Source organism: Pseudophryne corroboree, chromosome 2 (genome assembly GCF_028390025.1).
Source record: "Pseudophryne corroboree isolate aPseCor3 chromosome 2, aPseCor3.hap2, whole genome shotgun sequence".
Lineage (NCBI taxonomy): Eukaryota > Metazoa > Chordata > Amphibia > Anura > Myobatrachidae > Pseudophryne > Pseudophryne corroboree.
Genome location: NC_086445.1, coordinates 956,835,901 through 956,857,220, shown reverse-complemented (window position 1 = coordinate 956,857,220; position 21,320 = coordinate 956,835,901).

Genomic DNA, 21,320 nt, shown 5'->3' with positions numbered 1-21,320 from the left:
ACTGTACTACTGTAATCTCCTCCTGACTGGCATCCCTAACACATACCCCTCTCCACTCAAATCTATGCTCAATGCTGCTGCGCGGATCATCTTTCTCACCAAACTCACTACATCCACCTCCCCTCTCTTACAAGACCTTCACTGGCTCCCCTTCCCCTTCAGAATCCATTTCAAGCTTCTCACACTCATTTACAAAGCCTCACCCACTCCTCTCCCAGTTACATCTCACTCCCACCCATCCTCTTCTCTCTACTAATGCACGCCGACTCTCCTGCCTACTGATTACCTCCTCCCACTCCTACCTCCAAGATGTTTCATGTGCTGCTCCCTTTCACTGGAATTCCCTACCTCTCCCCCTCAGACCTCTCCACCTCACTACAAAACTTCAAATGGGCTCTCAAAACCTGCTTCTTCACCAAACCCAGCCATCTCTTATCCCAAGCCCTCTGTGGCTTACGCTCACTTTCTACCCCATCTGTGTTACTCCTGCCTGTCTGCCTCTTTTCTTTAGAATGTAAGCTCTCACAAGCAGGGTCCTCTTCCCTCATGTGCTTTTATGTCTCTTACTTAACCTATCTTCTTTTCAATACTGCCACCAAATCCCTCAGTTTTTTGCCACCCTGATACTTATGTCATACCTCCCAACATTCTGCCTGCTTAAAGAGGGACTCCTGCGCGCGCGTAGCGCGCGCCCGAAAAGGGGTGTGACCTAACCGAAAGGGGCGTGGCCTCGTGGCACTGCCGCGATCGCGAGTCACGCCCCCGTTTTTCATCACTAAAGGGGGCATGACCAGCGCTCTGTGAGCCGCTGGCATGCCCCCTCTCCCTGTCTTCACTGAATAGACGCTGTGCGCATGCGCACAGCGTCTATTCACCGCTGCTCTGCTAAGCAGAGCAACGATGACAGGAGCCTCCCAACTTCCTCTTCCACACCGCGGGACACTGCGACCCGCGGGTGGGACAGCGGGACAGTCCCAAAAAAACGGGGCTGTCCCGCGAAAATCGGGACAGTTGGGAGGTATGCTTATGTCAGTGCTGTTTACTGACGCAGCTACTGTATGTTTATATACCCTGTACTTGTCCTATATTGTATTGAATTGCAAGTCGCTGTCTTCATGTTTTGCTTATTTGTTTACTCTGTAATTGGGTGCTGAGGATCTCATGTGGCGTCATATAAATAAAGGATAATAATAATAATAATAATAATAATAACAATTATTATTATTATTATTATTATTATTAGTATTAGTATTATTATCTTTTTGTGTGTACAGGAACTCTGCCACAACCACAAGCCTGTATACACATATTTCCAACAACCACCTTATTAGTTTTCCAAAACATATTTGATAAGGTTCTTTATTTTTTTGGCTTCTTAGTGGTACTGAAAATATACAGTACTGTATATAGCACAACACAAATAAACAACAAGGTGGCACGCTACCAACAATGTAACCTATTCTCAAAGTCACATATTGGAATCCTTACAAACACTTCCTACATTTTCCACATTTCACGCTTTATTCAAAAATGTACTGAGAGTAGTCAACTGACTCTTATGTCAATACTGACGAGGATAATGCATAGGAAATCCGTTTAAATGCAGAGATAGTTACTAATATGTGTGGGATTTGCTCAATGTCCTCCGTGCTACATTTAAAATAACATCACAATTGGGCTTGTGTAGTTTAAGTATAATATACTGTTAATGCATTTTTAAATCTTTAAACACCGTAAATGGAGGGATTATTGTTGCATTATATCATAAATCATAACAGCGGGGGTTTAGGGTACGTCCTGAAATATCATTTACAGCGTCTTAATGATAGAGAGGTTTACTACAAATGGCTATGAATATGTAAAAATTGTAATTATGTAACATCTAAAAATACTAATGGTTGTATAATATGTTCATGCACTTATCATAAGTATTTACTATAATGTCCCCTTGTTTTTTTTTTTTTTTGCATTTAGGGATACCACATTAATTCCACCATAAAATGATTTCTTACAAGCAATCGGGAAGAGAAGCTGGAAGCCTTCTACGTCTATCAGTGAACGAGGCATGTAAACACACTATAAGCCTCTAATCCCTTTAAAAATATAAATAATTAATTATTCAAGATGATCTAATTAGTGTTTCTTTCACATCTTCAATCTGCAGTAGATGATTTTATTTTCCTTTTAATATCTTAATGCTCTGATACAGCGCCGTAACTATGGGTGTACCAGGAGTGCCTGGCACACAGCGCAGTCGCCCTGAGGGCGCAATGGCCAGCAGCTTGTAATGACTCAAATTGACTCATTACAAGCTGCCTCTGCTGTGCTGGTTGCGCCGCGCTGGAGAAGCCGGAGGCAGGGGAGGAGAGCAGCAGCGCAGGCGCTCATCCCAGCATTCACAGCTGCGTCAGGCAGCCAATGCGGAAGCAGAGGGACAGCTGCAGCGGAGCCTCTACCAATTACATAGCGCTGCTGCGGCTCCAGTCCCCCCCCCTCCTACTCCTTCCCCCCTGCCTGGGACCTGCCAGCACCGAGGAGCCTGACTGCCAGCGGGGGGAGATGGTAAGTATCTATCTATCTATCTGTCTGCCTATCTCTCTCTCTCTCTGGGCGGGATGTACTAATGTACATCGCCGCCCATTGCCGCCCTGCGCCACGATGTTGATCGCATATGTACTAACATATGCGATCAGCATTGCAGAGGACAGCTCTACCGATAAGAGCTGTCCTCCGCGATGCACAGCGGCAGCCTGACTTCTGGGATTCGGCCCCAGAAGTCAGTCTGCGCATGCGCGGGGTGACAGGGGCGGCCGCAGGGCATGCTGGGAGGGATCCAATCGGATCCCTCACACAGCGCCGCGGAGAGAAGCCCATAGGCTTCTATGGACTATTGCCAGCTAAAGCTGGCGAACCCAGCCGCGGCGCTGACCTGGCGGCCGGGGGATAGTACATCAGGAAAATTCGGTAAACAGGGGGTTTACCGCATTTTCCGCTTAGTACATCCCGCTCTCTCTCTCTATCTATCTCTCTATCTATTCTGTCTGCCGTAATGTGTAAAAAGGGGGATGCTGTCTACCATAATGTGTAAAAAGAGGGACACTGTCTGCCGTAATGTGTAAAAAGGGGACTCTGTCTGCTGTAATGTGTAAAAAGGGGGACGCTGTCTGCCGTAATGTGTAAAAAGGGGGACGCTGTCTGTCGTAATGTGTAAAAAGGGATGATGCTGTCTGCCGTAATGTGTAAAAAGAGGATGCTGTCTGCCGTAATGTGTAAAAAGGGGACACTGTCTGCCGTAATGTGTAAAAAGGGGGATGCTGTCTGCCGTAATGTGTAAAAAGGGCATGCTGTCTGCTGTAATGTGTAAAAAGGAGGTGCTGTCTACCGTAATGTGTAAAAAGGGGGACGCTGTCTGCCGTAATGTGTAAAAAGGGGGACTGTCTGCCGTAATGTGTAAAACGGGCTCTACCTGGTGTAGTGGCGCTACTGTGCAGCGTAATTTGAATAATGGAGACTACTGTGCACCGTAGTAACATAGTAACATAGTATCTGAGGTTGAAAAAAGACAATTGTCCATCGAGTTCAACCTATTTGTGGTCTCCTATGCATGATGATTTGACTAAAATTTCTGACTGATGCTGCTGTCAGCCGTTACATTTTATCCCTATTTATAGTAACTATAATGCATGACTATGCACCATACCCCTGGATATCCTTATCCATTAGGAATTTATCTAACCCATTCTTAAAGGTGTTGAAAGATTCCGCCATTACAACTCCCTCGGGCAGGGAATTCCAAACATGTATTGTCCTTACCGTGAAAAAGCCTTTACGCCGTATTGTGCGGAATCTCCTCTCCTCTAACCTGAGCGAGTGTCCACGAGTCCTCTGTGTTGATCTAACCAAAAACAGGTCCCGCGAAAGCTCTGTGTATTGTCCCCTTATATATTTGTAGATGTTGATCATATCCCCTCTTAGTCTCCGCTTTTCCTATGTAAACATGCCTAGTCTTTCAAGCCTTTCCTTTTATTCCATCGTCTCCATGCCCTTAATTAGTTTGGTCGCCCTCCTCTGTACCTTTTCAAGCTCCAGGATATCCTTTTTGTAGTACGGTGCCCAGAATTGTACACAGTATTCAAGGTGTGGCCTCACTAGTGATTTATATAACGGGAGTATAATACTCTCGTCCCTAGCATCAATACCCTGTGTTATGCATGCTAATATCTTATTAGCCTTCTTTGCTGCAGTCCTACTTTGGGTACTACTGCTTAGCTTGCTATCTATGAGGACACCTAAGTCCTTTTCCAGTACAGAATCCCCTAATTTTACCCCATTTAGTAGGTAGGTGTAATTTATGTTCTTGTTACCACAGTGCATTACCTTACACTTGTCTGTGTTGAAGCGCATTCTCCATCTGGCTGCCCATGCTTCTAATTTAACTAAGTCGTTCTGAAGAGACTCGGCATCCTCCTCTGTATTTATAGCCTTACACAATTTGGTATCATCTGCAAAAATTGACACCATGCTCTCTAGACCTTCTGTTAGGTCGTTAATGAAAATATTGAACAATAGCGGTCCTAATACTGAGCCTTGCGGCACACCACTTAGCACTTCAGTCCAAGTTGAAAAAGATCCATTAACCACAACGCGCTGCTTCCTATTATCTAACCAGTTTTTGACCCAAGTGCATATTGTGCTTCCTAGCCCTGATTCTTGTAGCTTGTAGATAAGTCTCATGTGTGGTACAGTATCGAACGCTTTGGCAAAGTCTAAAAAGATTACATCCGCGTCTTTACCCTGATCTAGGTTTGCGCTTACTGTTTCATAAATGCCAAGTAAGTTGGTTTGACAGGATCTGTCCTTCATAAACCCATGTTGATTCCTTTTAATGACCTTATTGGTTTCAAGGAACTTCTGAATACTATCTCTTAGAATACCTTCCAATACTTTCCCCACTATAGATGTAAGACTAACTGGTCTATAATTACCTGGTTCAGCTTTACTTCCCTTTTTGAATATAGGCACTACTTCCGCTATACGCGTAGTATGTAGTATGAATTGGTATTATTTTGTGGCCACACCCCTTCCCCATGAAGCCACGCCCTATATATTTTTCACGCGCCTAAGGCACGCACTGCCCCTATCTTGCATAGCGGGATGGGGCACCAATGCCGTTTCTTGCACACAGTGCTAAAATGCCTAGTTATGGCACTGCTCTGATATGCTGCTATTATGAAGCCAATATCCAAACATCAATGTCTTCTTGTCTCTGCTCCAGAATCTGTCCCCAGCACACCACTGCGTCAACCCACCGACACCCACTAGTCTATCTTATAGTCCACTGTTATAGAGTGACTCATAATAATCCATTTATTATAGTGATCAATGGATACCCAGTTCTATGTACTTTCACCATAGCAACGCACCACTGGTGAATGTACAGTAGAACCACCGCTGAATATAAGTAGTAAGTCTCCCTTTAGTACAGTATATGCCCCATGGTTCTAGCATGTGTAATCTCTGTAAGGGCCGGATTCAAAGGCGGATTTTATGCAAATGCTGCTATACAGTCCTTCCCTATTGTACATTCGTGCATATGAATTTACACAAGGACAGGTGCCCACTTTGAGTGTCTGTAGATGCTAAAATACTACCTGTTGCATCTTTGGATACCACCTTCGGTCTCACCATCAAAACTTGCAGCAGCACTATGGCAGGTACAGATTTTCCACCTGAGTCTGGCCTCCTATGTGAAAGATGAAGTGTATGGAAACACTTTAGCAACGCGCCCATGACATTCCCATAACACGCCCATAAGACGGACCATTTCCCTGCATGCAGAGTGAGAAAGGTGGTAAGATCCGTCTATTCAACTGTACAGTATACGGACCCCTCTCTGACATACTCACAGCAGGGCCATCTTCACATACAGGGAGGAAGGCTGGGGGCCTTTGAGCAGGGGTTGCCATCTGCCATGCAACCCCCCCCCCCCCCCGCCCCTTCCCGGGCTTGTACCTCTAGAGCTTCTTTAGAGGCAGGTAGAGTATGATGCACAGCCGCTCTGATTGTGAATGCAGCAAGTTCCTCCCAGCCTGCAACTAGACAGTGAGTGACTGTCACCATGCAGATTGGTGGAGGACTGGAGCTGTCCACCAATCAGAGTGCTGACAGCCATTCACTGTATGGAAGAATGTGGAGAAACAGTGCAGGACCACAGTAGGGGTAAATTAAGATTTTTTTTAACCGTTTGTTCCCGTTAATGGGTGTTAATGGGTGGGTAGGTGCCCCAGTACATTGCTTTGCCCAGGGTCTATACTACAGGGTGCTGTTAAGAGAGCCCTGCCTAACAATCAGTTATTACCCTACATGGAATTTTTGGAATTCTCTTTTACAAGCCCATATATTTCCTTGCACATGCATGTGTGGGTGCATAAAATGATGCACAGATGTGCAGGACAATGGGCCTAATTCAGACCTGATGTGCGAGCCGATCAGGTCTGAACTGCGCATGCACCAACAGGCAGAGGCGGTCGCTGGGTGGGAGGGGGCAGGCCAGCGGCATTTGGCTGCCGTTTAGGGGGCGCGGTCCATGTCACACGTAGCCAGAGCGACCCTCACAGCGACGAGTAGCTCGTGCCAGCGCGCAGGATCTGTGCTGGTGGAGACCTACTCCTAAAGTACAAAAGCGATGCTTTTGTACTTGTGCGGGGGGGGTCGGGTCTGACATGCGGGGCGGACTAGATACAACGAAACGCGTCGGTGTAGCCTGCCTATTTGTGTGTCCTCCCACACCTTTGGAACCTCTGGACCTGGACCAAGCCCCCGTTGAATGTTCCTTGGACATTAAGGATCTCCCTAATACTGTGGAACGCCATCTGTTCATCACCCACCGAGGAACAGCACCTTTGCGGACGCAGCTTCGCTTAATTGCCTCGCGACACGCTGGTGGTAACTATTCAATCCACAATTGGGACATTGAACTTTTCTCTCCAAAGGGGACTATCATAGGAACAGGTCCATGCTGTTTACTAATTTCCAACAGGCCTTAATAATACTGGGAGCTACACAATTTTATTTATATTAATTTACCTTTTATGTGGTTATAAACCACTATATGTATTGCATTTTACCTTTTCATTAAATTGTGATTTGAATGTGACACACTTTGCATTTGTGACCTAAGCGCTAATATCTTTTTATATTGTTTATTATTTGGGGTCTGACCAACCCTTGTTTATATATAGCTGCAGTGGAGAACCTCGCATCAAGCGCCTGTGAGTAGAAACACTTTTAGTGTTCCCTTCTTTAATTGCATGTCTGTGTGACTGATCTTAGAAGTGCTAAATTTAGCACATCTACGATCAGGTCTGAATTAGGCTCAATGTCCAGGAATAGGAGAAAAGAGCAGTGGAACTAGGTGGATTTCTGGAAAGAACACTGCCACCCAGAGCCGGCCTTAGGTATAGGCAAACTAGGCAAATGTCTAGGGCATTTGGTATGCTTAGGGGCACCAGCAGCTTCTGCTGATTAAAATGATATGTGGCATGCCTATATTTTCTGTATGACTGCGGCTGTATCTGCATATGAAATGCTACGTTGTGTGTATTCCCGGAAATCACTGTAATGTAGCATTACATATGCAGATACAGCCGCAGTCGCACACAGAATATAGGCATGCCGCATATCATTTTAATCAGCAGAAGCTGCTTGTTCATTCTAGCCATATAGCAGTGCAAATAAGATGCATTTTCATAAACAAAAGGCGCCCCAACGTTAGCAGAGCTGCCAGCTGACTCATGCCAGGCATCTCCTGCAGAACTAGCGGCAGTGCTAGGGGGCACTAGCCAAAATCTTGCCTAGGGCATCATATTGGTTAGGGCCGGCTCTGCTGCCGCCTTTCCATTAATAGTAACCTAGGAAACCTGACTCCTAATATTCTTTTGAGTCATTTTGATAATTGGTGTCAGGTTATCAGCCCTGCAGGACCCCATTACAAATAATCCATGGTGGGGCGACATCTCTAAGAGCTGGTCACCCATCTGATAGCCATACTATGTACTGACTAGCTCCTTTTATCCTTTATTTATTAAAAGTTACAGTATTTACATAGTGCACACATATTGGGGGTGATTTAGATCTGATCGCTGCTGTGCGTTTTCACATAGCGGGCGATCAGGTCCAAGCTGTGCATGCGTATGCACCGCAATGTGCAGGTGCGTCGGACAGCTACAACGGGCATTGCTGGTCAGCGACTGGATGGTGCAAAGGATACATTCGCACGCAAGGTGATTGACAGGAAGAGGCTGTTTGCGGGAGGAAACTGACCATTTACAGGGAGTGTCAGGAAAAACGTAGGCGTGTCCAAGCGTTTTGAGGGAGGGTGTCTGACGTCAGCTCCAGCCCCAATCAGCAGGATTCAATCACACTGGAAGAGTAAGTCCTGGGCTGCGCAGAGACTTCACAAACTGATTTTTAGTAGCTCTGCTAACGCATGTGATCGCACACTTGCACAGCGAAAAAAACATTCCCCTTGTAGGCGGCGACAGCAAAACACGCAGCCCAGCCATCAGATCTTAATTACCCCCATTATGCTGAGCTTTAAAGAGAACACTTAGCCATTCACATCAGTTCCTGTACCAAAAGAGCTTACAATCTATGGACCTAATTCAGATCTGTTCGCTCGCTAGCTTTTTTCGCTGAGCAACGATCAGGTAACTACTGCGCATGCGTATGCACCACAATGCGCAGGTGCGCCGTACGGTTACAAAGCGGATCGTTGTTGTTCTAGCGAAGAAACCATGCGCACAGCTGTTCGCAAGGAGAGTGACAGAAAGAAGGCTTTTGTGGGTGGCAACTGACCGTTTTCTGGGAGTGTTTAGAAAAATGCAGGCGTGTCAAAGCGTTTGCAGGGCGGGTGTCTGACGTCAATTCCGGGCTCGAATAGGCTGAATTGATCGCAGCGGCTGAGTAAGGTCAGAGCTACTCAGAAACTGCACAAGCTGTTTTTGTACAGCGCGGCTGCACACGCGTTCGCACACTTGCAAAGCTAAAATACACTCCCCTATAGGCGGCGTCTATCTGTTCGCAGCGCTGCAAAAAATAGCTAGAGAGCGAACAGATCTGAAATAGGCCCCATATTCCATATTACATGGGCACACATAGGTATTTTGGTTGTTTGTTTATAACACATTTTTCTGACCTTTCCTAAAAATAATGGCCCTCATTCCGAGTTGATCGGTCGCAAGGTGAATTTAGCAGAGTTACACACGCTAAGCCGCCGCCTACTGGGAGTGTATCTTAGCATCTTAAAATTGCGACCGATGTATTCGCAATATTGCGCTCACAAACTACTTAGCAGTTTCTGAGTAGCTCCAGACTTACTCTGCCTGTGCAGAATTCTGGCGCACTAAAAGGGGGTCATTCCGAGTTGTTCGCTCGCAAGCTGCTTTTAGCAGCTTTGCACACGCTAAGCCGCCGCCTACTGGGAGTGAATCTTAGCTTCTTAAAATTGCGAACGAAAGATTCGCAATATTGTGATAAGACATCTCTGTGCAGTTTCTGAGTAACTCCACACTTACTCGGCATCTGCGATCAGTTCAGTGCTTGTCGTTCCTGGTTTGACGTCACAAACACACCCAGCGTTCGCCCAACCACTCCCCCGTTTCTCCGGCCACTCCTGCGTTTTTTCCGGAAACGGTAGCGTTTTCAGCCACACTCCCATAAAACGGCCTGTTTCCGCCCAGTAACACCCATTTCCTGTCAATCACATTACGATCGCCGGAGCGATGAAAAAGCCGTGAGTAAAAATACTATCTTCATAGCAAAGATACTTGGCGCAGTCGCAGTGCGAATATTGCGCATGCGCACTAAGCGGAATTTCACTGCGATGCGATGAAAAATACCGAGCGAACGACTCGGAATGAGGGCCAATGTTTGAGAATTAATGAAGATTATAACTCTGTTTTGTATACCCGGCAAACACAGTACTTAATTAGCAAAAAGTTTAGCTTGCTAAGCCTTAACTATTGTAACATTATTATAAATTAATAAAATTATGTGTTCCTTTACAAACTGATTTATTACTTTTTTTTTTTTCATTGAAAAACAATAAATTATAATCTAAATGTGCACTTCTGTGCTCGTAGGATATTCTCACCATTTAAAAAAATATTTTACCTCTATAGTTTATAATCTTTATCATTAGTTTATCTTATGGCCAATAATAATGCAATAATTAATGTTTGCAGTTAGTGTAATGAGACTATTATATATAAAATAATTATATATAAAAAACCGATGTGAATGGCCAAATATTCTCTCTGTAAAGCGCTGCGGAATATGTGTGCGCTATATAAATAACTGGTAATAATAGTAATAATAATAAAATAACATTGCAAAATAAACTTCTACATAAAATGTAATTATAACAACGACACGATACAGCCATCAAATCAAAAGTTGCATTGTAAAAGATATCCCATGTGCGTGTGTGTGTCTATATATATATATATATATATATACACAGTATATACATATACGTTGTAATTGTGTTATCAGTCTTCTGACAAAGTATAAATATAAATTTTTTATTATTTGGCAAAAACGTGGTCTACTGTACAATCAACAACAAGTAAACACAGGCAGCATCGTATTGCAAAGCACGTGCATTTTTAATAATGTTTCTCTCTTATTTTTACTGCGAGAGAAAAGACCCGCTGCTGGATAAATCAGATTATGTTGGAAGGTAATTAATGCCCTCATACCTAGATTGTTGCATCATTCTTCTTCAAGACCCTCAAATGTAGTCTGGAAGCATAAATCAGTAGACTGAAGGCCAGCGGTAGCCTGATAGCAATAAATACTTTGTTTGGCGGTGGAACAGGAATCTATATAATATTTTCCATTTGACATAACATAAATTAACAATAACTACTACTTCTAAAGTTGTGGCTGCGCCATCAATCTTACCAAGGAAAATTAAACAAGGTTATTCAGCTTTTTCGTCACTAATCTCCACTTAGGAGTCGCTTTTACTTTAATCTGCAGGATATATGATTGTTCTATCCCCACTTATGCCTATGATAATTACTGCTATTTTTATTTCACTCAAACATGCTCTGTTTTCTATTTTATTTATATTGTTGTATCCAATGTATTGCATTAATATAAGTGCTGCATATTGGTTAGATGTTTAAATCCAGTGCAGGAAAGAGTGACCTGGCGTCACCCCTTCCTAGGGCCCCTCTGACTTAATAATTGCTACAGTATGTTACCTCTGAAATTAATCTATTTCTTTTTATCTTCTTGTATTTATCTATAAATCTATTCATATATTTTGTTTTGTATGTTACTACCAGGACATCATGCTAAGTGGTACAGCACTGTGTTGCTCCAATAACACAGTGACAGACTGAGCACATGTATATACTTTTGTAGAGACATGTAAACAAGTCCTGCATCTGGAGACTAGACAGTCTGACCTTTAAGTTTTGGTGAATAACATTTACTCAGGCATTTGATGTTATTTAGACAGATGACTCATGCATAATAACCCACAGGAGACAGCACATAGCAATTAACAATTTATCTACCTATTCATCTATATATCTGTCTGGTCGACATGGTCAAAAGGTCGACAGGTTCAAATGGTCAACATGACAATGGTTGACACAACATATGGTCGACATTACTTTTTTTTAAAGTTGTTTGATATTTCCATACTTCAGCATCTACATGGACAACAATTGGGAACAGAAACCTGTGCCGAGCGCAGTCTAATGAGACACCTTGCCCACCATGCGAGGGGATGCAGTTCACTAATCGGGGTTCCATGTGCTGGAAGCTCAAATTTGACGCAAAAAAAAACATGAAAGACTCATGTCAACCTTTTCATGTGACTCCTGAATCCCTTTCCCCCTCAGTATTTTCCATTATAGTGCCCTTGATACTATATTTAGCATTTGGGTTTTTGAGACCCAAGTGCATGATTTTACATTTTTTGCCATTAAACTGTAATTGCCATGCTCTTGACCATACCTCTAGTCTATCTAGATTCTCAACCATTTGTTTTACCCCTCCTGGTGTGTCTACCCTGTTGCATACCTTTGTGTCACCTGCAAAAAGGCATACTTTCCCTTCAGTACCATTTTCAATGTCACCGACAAAGATATTAAAAAGCACTGGTCCAAGTACAGATCCCTGGAGTCATCGTTGGTTACCCTATTACTCCTGTGAATGCTCTCAATTTACTACAACTCTTTGTTTCCTATCCTGCAGCCAAGATCTTATCCATTCTACCATCTTAGTATCCAATCCCAGGCTTTTGAGTTTATTTAACAGTCTGCGGCAGGACCGTGACAGAAGCCTTACTAAAGTCTAGATAAGCTATATTACCGTCCCCCCTTGATCTATTACTTCAGTCACCCAGTCCATATAGATTTGTTTAACATAATCTCCCTGTTATGATTCCAGCACTCTGGTCTGAGGAGATCTTATAACAAGGACCTGAGCACTGGAACGTAATGCTGGGAAAGGGAGCGGGAATGGAAAATAGCCCCTTGCGCCCTAACTCCGTTGTCTCGCCCGTGCTGTCAGAAATCCCTTGCGAGACTATGGTTGCTTGAGCCCATGGCACCCGCGTTTGAAGGGCGGATTACGTCTGCCCAACTCCGATGCCCCCTCAGGTCTTAATGGGAGACAAAGGGAAATCCGAGACAGGGTGATAACAAGGGGCCCTCTAACTCAGCAACAAAGCCAGGGGCTACAAGCTAACTTAAAACTAGAATATGTGCGGAAAAACCGCCAGGGAAAAGGACAACCAAAATATCCACTTGTCCACTCTCCTACCCGGCACCGCCGAGTTCCGGAGAGGACTTGTGGAAGCGGAACCCTCCGCAAATGCTCCGAAACAGAATACAAAATAAAGCGGGCTGAGCCGCAGCACACGGCAGAGCCGCAACTCACGAACACCACACGAGATTCTCTGGCGACCGTGGCGGACAATAGAGGACCAGAAGACTTCTTGGGATGAGATGACAACTCCAAGATTCAGGAACTCTGAGGACAGGAATGACAGGACACAGCAGGACTGGAACAGACGTTCAGCAAACCTAAGCAGCATGCAGGAAGCTATTACCGGCGTCTGTGTGAAGCACTGAGAAAGTATTTAACAAGGAGTCCTCCAATCAGATGTTCAGAGTCTGATTGCCCTAAATGCTGTGCAGCTGCCCTGCTGCACGCCCAGAAGATCAGTGTGTGTGTGTACTAAATTGACCCTGCAACGGGGAACGCAGTCCGCCCGTGGCGTCCCCGTTGCTAGGGTCCAGGCGGCTCATCGCGCCCGGCGTCCCTGCGTTGCTAGGGAGCCGGTAGCTACGCACGCACGGCGTCCCAGCGTTGCTAGGGACCCGGCGGCTAGCACGCTTGGCGTCCCTAGTTGCTAGGCGCCGGGCCGCGAGGACATCGCGGACCCCGGCGCCTAACAGTACCCCCCCCTTGAGGAGGGTTCAAGGAACCCCTAAAGCCAGGTTTCTGAGGAAATTCCCGAAAAAATGCCCTCTTGAGCCTAGGGGCATGAAGATCCTTATCCAGGACCCAAGACCTTTCCTCCGGACCATAGCCTTTCCAATGAACTAAAAAATAAAGCTGACCCTGGGACAATTTGGAATCAAGAACTTTCTCTACCAAAAACTCCTGTTGTCCCTGTACATCCACTGGAGATCTACCCTGAGAGATCCTCAGAGGAAATCTACTGGAAGAAACGTATTGTTTCAACAGGGAACAGTGAAAAGTATTTCCAATCTTGAGAGATTTTGGTAAACGTAGCCGAAAGGCTACTGGGTTGACCTTCTTAATAATAAGAAACGGTCCAATAAATTTGGGTCCCAGTCTAGCCGAGGATTGTCGAAGCCTGATGTTGCGAGTTGACAACCACACTTTATCTCCCACCTTAAAAGTGCAAGGACGTCGGAGCCTGTCAGAAAATTTCTTCTCTCGGAAGGCCGCTTTTCTGAGAGCAAGGTGCACTTTTTTCCAAATTGCTCTGAGATGGGAGGTCAAGGTTAGCGAGGAGACTGGAGAATGATAAAAAAAAGAATTGGCTCTGGGGTGAAAACCAAAAACTGAAAAGAATGGAGACTCTTTGGTGAAGGAATGACAAGAGTTATTGTAAGCAAATTCAGCCAAAGGGAGAAACTCGGACCAATCATTCTGGAGTTTGGCTGAATACAAACGCAAATATTGTTTTAATGACTGGTTGACTCGTTCGGTTTTCCCGTTAGACTGTGGGTGGTAACCAGATGTTACAGACAGTTTCATCTTCAACGAGGCACAAAAACATTTCCAGAATTGTGCGATGAATTGTGGACCCCGATCAGAAACAATATCAGTGGGCAACCCATGAAGCCTGAACACATGGCGGAGGAACAAAACTGCCAACCCTTGAGCAGAAGGCAATCGGAGAAGAGCAATAAAATGAGCCATTTTACTAAAACGGTCCACTACCACCCAAATGACTCGGAATCCGGCTGAAAGGGGAAGGTCAACCACAAAATCCATGGAAATATGAGACCATGGCCTGAGAGGAACAGCTAAAGGCATGAGTTGCCCGATAGGCAACGAACGAGGAACCTTATGCTGTGCACAAACCTGGCATGAATGAACGAATTCCTTAACGTCTTTAGAAAGACTAGGCTACCACACTGAGCGAGAGACCAATTCCAATGTCTTAGTGATTCCCGGATGCCCTGAGACTTTGTTGTCATGAAATTCAGTTAAAACAGTGGCTCTCAAAAATTCAGGGACATAAAGACGACCAGCAGAAGTAAGTCTAGGAGCTTGGTGTTGAAGCTGGTTTAACTGGGTAAATAAATCCTGTGTGAGGCCTGCCCGGATGACTGAAGACGGAAGTATGGGGGTAACAACAGGATTGCTATTGTGAACCGGAAGAAAGCTACGTGACAGGGCATCAGCTTTTGTATTCTTGGAACCAGGCCTGAAAGTGATTATAAACCTGAAATGAGTAAAAAATAATGCCCAACGTGCCTGCCGAGCATTAAGCCATTTAGCTGATTCAATATATTGCAGGTTCTTATGGTCAGTCAAAACCGAAATAGTATGTTTAGCTCCCTCCAGCCAATGCCTCCACTCCTCGAAAGCCCATTTCACTGCCAGTAACTCCCGATTACCAACATCATAGTTGGATTCAGCGGAGGAGAATTTCCTGGACATAAAGGCACAAGGATGTAACTCCAGAGACTCCGGATCCTCTTGAGAAAGGACAGCCCCCACTCCAACTTCTGAGGCATCAACCTCCACAACAAAGGGCAATTCCGGATTAGGATGTCTAAGGACTGGAGCCGAGACAAAGGCTTGTTTCAAGGCCTGGAAGGACAATTCAGCTTCATGCGACCAGTTGGTTGGATCCGCTCCTTTTTTTGTCAGAGCTACTATGGGAGCAACCAGGTCAGAAAAAGAATGAATGAACCTCCTATAATAATTCGCAAACCCTAAAAAGTGCTGAATGGCTTTTAAATTAGTGGGTTGCGCCCAATTAAGGATGGCCTGGAGCTTCTTTGGTTCCATGGAAAATCCCTGAGGAGAAATTATGTACCCTAAAAAAGATACTTCCGTGACGTGAAAATCACACTTTTCCAGCTTGGCATATAAATGATTCTCACGTAACTTTTGAAGAACCAGACACACCTGGGTAACATGTTGTTCCATCGATTCAGAATAAATCAAGATGTCGTCTAAATAAACGACCACGAATTTCCCTAGGAAGTCACGGAGAACATCGTTAATGAGGTCTTGAAAAACTGCCGGAGCATTAGTCAGGCCGAACGGCATCACCAGGTATTCGTAGTGACCCGAATGAGTGCTGAAAGCCGTCTTCCACTCATCCCCAGATTTAATTCGGATGAGGTTGTAAGCTCCTCTAAGGTCAATTTTAGAAAAAATCACAGCAGAACGTAACTGATCAAAAAGTACAGAAATTAACGGCAAAGGATAGGTGTTTTTAACGGAGATTTTATTCAGGGCCCTAAAGTCAATGCATGGTCTAAGCGAGCCATCTTTTTTCTCCACAAAGAAAAAACCTGCACTTAAAGGAGATTTTGATGGTCTAATAAATCCCTTCTCTAGGCTTTCCTGAATATAATTATTCATGGCCGTAGTTTCTGGCCCGGACAAGGCATATAATCTCCCCTTAGGCAAAGTGGCACCTGGAACTAGCTCAATTGCACAATCATAAGGCCGATGGGGAGGCAGAATGTCCGCATTGCCTTTGGAGAAGACATCGGCAAACTCTTGGTATTCCACAGGAATGAGCTCTGGAACGATTGCTGCAACTCTGACTGGATACGAAATACATTCCTTAGCACAAAATGTACCCCAATGGGAAATCTCCCCGGACCGCCAATCAATGGTGGGATTATGAAAGGCAAGCCAAGGGTGACCCAGAACAACAGGAACTGCCGGGCAATGTGTAAGGTAGAATTCAATATCTTCGGAATGTAAGGCTCCTACTGTAAGTACTACTGGAGGTGTACGGTGAGTAATTACCCCATTGGAAAGTGGACCCCCATCTAAGCCGTGCATGGTGATACATCTATCTAATGATAACTGTGGGATGCCTAAGGCCTTAGCCCAAGTTAAATCCATAAAGTTTCCTGCAGCTCCACTGTCGACAATAGCCGACACCAAAGAACTGAGGCTGCCAAAGGAAACCTTAACAGGGACTAAAAAAGAGTTGTTCGAGGAGATAAGCTGCAGACCTAAGTGAACCCCCTCACAATTCACCTGGTCAAAGCGTTTCCCGACTTGTTCGGGCAATTACGAGCAAAATGTCCCTTACCACCACAGTATAGACAAAGACCGGAATTTTGTCTTCCGTTTTTTTCCTTAGGAGACAGCCGGGAGAGACCCATCTGCATGGGCTCCTCGACGTCCTCTGGAAAGGAATATACACAAGGACTAGACCTTACAGATGTTCCTCTTTCAGCCCTCCGCTCTCGGAGACGACGATCAATCTTTATAGCAAGCTCCATGAGTTTATCGAGAGTCTCAGGAGCGGGGTACTGGAGGAGACTGTCTTTAATAAATTCAGATAAACCGAGGCGAAACTGACTGCGCAGGGCCGGGTCATTCCAGCCACAGTCGTTCGACCAACGGCGAAACTCGGTACAATAAACCTCCGCAGGATTTCTACCTTGTTTGAGAGCGCGCAGCTGACTCTCAGCGGATGCCTCTCTATCTGGGTCATCATACAAGAGCCCTAAAGACTTAAAAAAGGCGTCTACAGATAACAATGCAGGATCCTCTGCTCTTAAACCAAATGCCCAGGTCTGAGGACCCCCCTGGAGTAAAGAAATAATAATCCCAACCCGCTGAGATTCATTACCAGAGGATGTAGGTCTTAAACGAAAATAAAGTTTACAGGATTCTTTAAAATTAAAAAATTATTTTCTATCACCGGAAAAACGGTCGGGCAAATGCATCTTTGGTTCAGGGACTACCTTCGGGGAGGCTCGCAAAAGATCTTCCTGCGATCTCACCCGAAGAGAAAGATCCTGAACCATCTGAGTAAGTTCTTGAATCTGGTTGACTAAGAGCTGACCGGGATTTGGCCCTAAACCTGTCGGATTCATGAGGCCGATAAAGTCTCACAAAAATAGAATGAGAAAAAATTAAACCCTGTTTAATTTTAAGTTTTGGTAGGGCCGGTAATAATGTTATGATTCCAGCACTCTGGTCTGAGGAGATCTTATAACAAGGACCTGAGCACTGGAACGTAATGCTGGGAAAGGGAGCGGGAATGGAAAATAGCCCCTTGCGCCCTAACTCCGTTGTCTCGCCCGTGCTGTCAGAAATCCCTTGCGAGACTATGGTTGCTTGAGCCCATGGCAGCCGCGTTTGAAGGGCGGATTACGTCTGCCCAACTCCGATGCCCCCTCAGGTCTTAATGGGAGACAAAGGGAAATCCGAGACAGGGTGATAACAAGGGGCCCTCTAACTCAGCAACAAAGCCAGGGGCTACAAGCTAACTTAAAACTAGAATATGTGCGGAAAAACCGCCAGGGAAAAGGACAACCAAAATATCCACTTGTCCACTCTCCTACCCGGCACCGCCGAGTTCCGGAGAGGACTTGTGGAAGCGGAACCCTCCGCAAATGCTCCGAAACAGAATACAAAATAAAGCGGGCTGAGCCGCAGCACACGGCAGAGCCGCAACTCACGAACACCACACGAGATTCTCTGGCAACCGTGGCGGACAATAGAGGACCAGAAGACTTCTTGGGATGAGATGACAACTCCAAGATTCAGGAACTCCGAGGACAGGAATGACCGGACACAGCAGGACTGGAACAGACGTTCAGCAAACCTAAGCAGCATGCAGGAAGCTATTACCGGCGTCTGTGTGAAGCACTGAGAAAGTATTTAGCAAGGAGTCCTCCAATCAGATGTTCAGAGTCTGATTGCCCTAAATGCTGTGCAGCTGCCCTGCTGCACGCCCAGAAGATCAGTGTGCGTGTGTACTAAATTGACCCTGCAACGGGGAACGCGGTCCGCCCGTGGCGTCCCCGTTGCTAGGGTCCAGGCGGCACATCGCGCCCGGCGTCCCTGCGTTGCTAGGGAGCCGGTGGCTACGCATGCACGGCGTCCCAGCGTTGCTAGGGACCCGGCGGCTAGCACGCTTGGCGTCCCTAGTTGCTAGGCGCCGGGCCGCGAGGACATCGCGGACCCCGGCGCCTAACACTCCCTTCACTAAATCAGTGCTGTTTGGGATCCTGTAAATTGTTAGATTTGATATATTCCGCAACTCTTTCTTTTAAGAGTGTTTCCATTATTTCCCCTACTACTGGTGTAAGGCTCACTGGTTGGTAGTTATTTTCCTCTTCCTTGCTTCCACTTGTCGGGGGTAAATCATGCAATATATATTCCAGAATAGGCCCCACAGTTTGCAAACCACTATATAATAGTGATGATGACGATGATGATGATGATGATGATGATGATGATGATAATAATAATAATAATAATAATAATAATAATAATAATAATAAAAAGAAACCTCTTCAAAATCAATGTGTTTGATAGACCATGTGCAAACTGAATGTCTGTTGATTCCAGGCATGTCTGTGAGAGCTGTGCCTACGTCACCCCTCGCAGCCTCCCAGCTATAGTCTACAGCACACTACTTATACATCACTGACTGCTTAAAGGAAACTTGTATTTGAAATGTTTATCCAGGTGGCAATTCTTTCACTGACTTGGTATGGTGCCATTGCTTACAAATCCTCTCAGCAGCACACGGCTGGACACAGCGAACTATAAAATAGCCCTTAGTAATATACCACATAGGCTGTAAAACCTCCACCAAGTGACACAAAACACATACTGTAAAACATTACTAAGTTAGTCTAAGTAGGTTATAAAATGTAACCAGCCGGTCTGCAGTGCAATCTGCTCACTTATAAACAGTTTTTTCCACTTCTCTAAAGGAAATCTAGAAATGAAAGCAATAACATGCAAAACAAATATTGCCTTTGTGCGCAGTACACATTCATTATCCCACATAGCCATACACGCATATTGGCCCTCATTCCGAGTTGTTCGCTCGGTATTTTTCATCGCATCGCAGTGAAAATCCGCTTAGTACGCATGCGCAATGTTCGCACTGCGACTGCGCCAAGTAACTTTACTATGAAGATAGTATTTTTACTCACGGCTTTTTCTTCGCTCCGGCGATCGTAATGTGATTGACAGGAAATGGGTGTTACTGGGCGGAAACACGGCGTTTCAGGGGCGTGTGGCTGAAAACGCTACCGTTTCCGGAAAAAAACGCAGGAGTGGCCGGGGAAACGGTGGGAGTGCCTGGGCGAACGCTGGGTGTGTTTGTGACGTCAACCAGGAACGACAAGCACTGAACTGATCGCACAGGCAGAGTAAGTCTGGAGCTACTCTGAAACTGCTAAGTAGTTAGTAATCGCAATATTGCGAATACATCGGTCGCAATTTTAAGAAGCTAAGATTCACTCCCAGTAGGCGGCGGCTTAGCGTGTGTAACTCTGCTAAATTCGCCTTGCGACCGATCAACTCGGAATGAGGGCCATTGTTTTATGCATTCACTGCTACTAATAAATGACAGCAACAATAAAATGAGTCATTACAATAATAGGAATAGTAATAGTACATATAGTTATTTGGTGAGGTGATACAAGGATAATACAATACCCAGACTCTCAATCATTAATGGCGCATTGCAGGGACGTGCGGTGAGCTAATAAAGTTTCCAGTGGTGGTATCACAGTTGGTTCACGTTCCCTCTAAGTTAGAAATAGGGGTAAAATTATGGTCTGTGACACCTTGTGCGGTGTAAATACCCTCAGCCGAAAACAAGGGGGCATGGCCTTGTGGGAAAGGGGTGTGGCCGGAGACTGGGCTTTCCGGAGATACTGGGCTGCCACCGGAGACTGTCCGGGAGCCATGCTGGCTACTACACTATGACAGGAGCTGAGTGCTGCACGCAATGTAACATTGCAACCAGGGCAGAAGAGAGCCTGGTTGGGCCCAGTTACTTTTCAGGGGGCATGGCCTAATCACAAATAGAACATTTTTTATATTGCATGGATGGGGTTGGGTATGGGTGATCAGCGTTCGGGATCCCGCCAGTTACCAAACCGAGGCCTGGATCCCGAGGTTTAGATTTCCGGCAGGGAGGGGGGGGGGCGAGCATAACAAAGCCCCTTGCGGGCTTGCTGCGCCTGCCATGCAGGGGGCAGGTTCTGTTCCCACTCTATGGGTTTCATGGACACCCACGAGCGGGAATAGTGCCTGTTAGTTAGCATGCCTGCTGTTGGTCTTTCAATTGTTTGGGATCCTGGTGTTGGTATAGTGAGGGGCGGCCAGGTCACATAACTACATCCCCATGAAAAGCTGGGATTTCGTGGAACAGCACATTTGTGTACCTCCCTGTTAATGTCTAACTGTCTAACCCCATCTAATTTGGCCATTCCCAAATTGGGAATGGTCCCTGGCATCAGTATTTGTACTGAGCAACAGAATCAGTCTATGTGGCCATCAGATTTTCACCAGATGACCTGAAATGTATTTGTGAAACCTTAAATTCCCCTTTTTCATTGAATGTCCCAGATTTAACTCATGCTCAATGTCTTGGTTTTAGGAAAATTAAATATAATTTCTTCCTTATAAGCAGTCCGACAAGCCGAAGCATTATACAGGTAACCAGAATTCATTGGAGACCCCACAGTCATTTTATCCAAACATCCTTTAAACGGATCGGGGCTGTAATGTCGGCAGTCGGG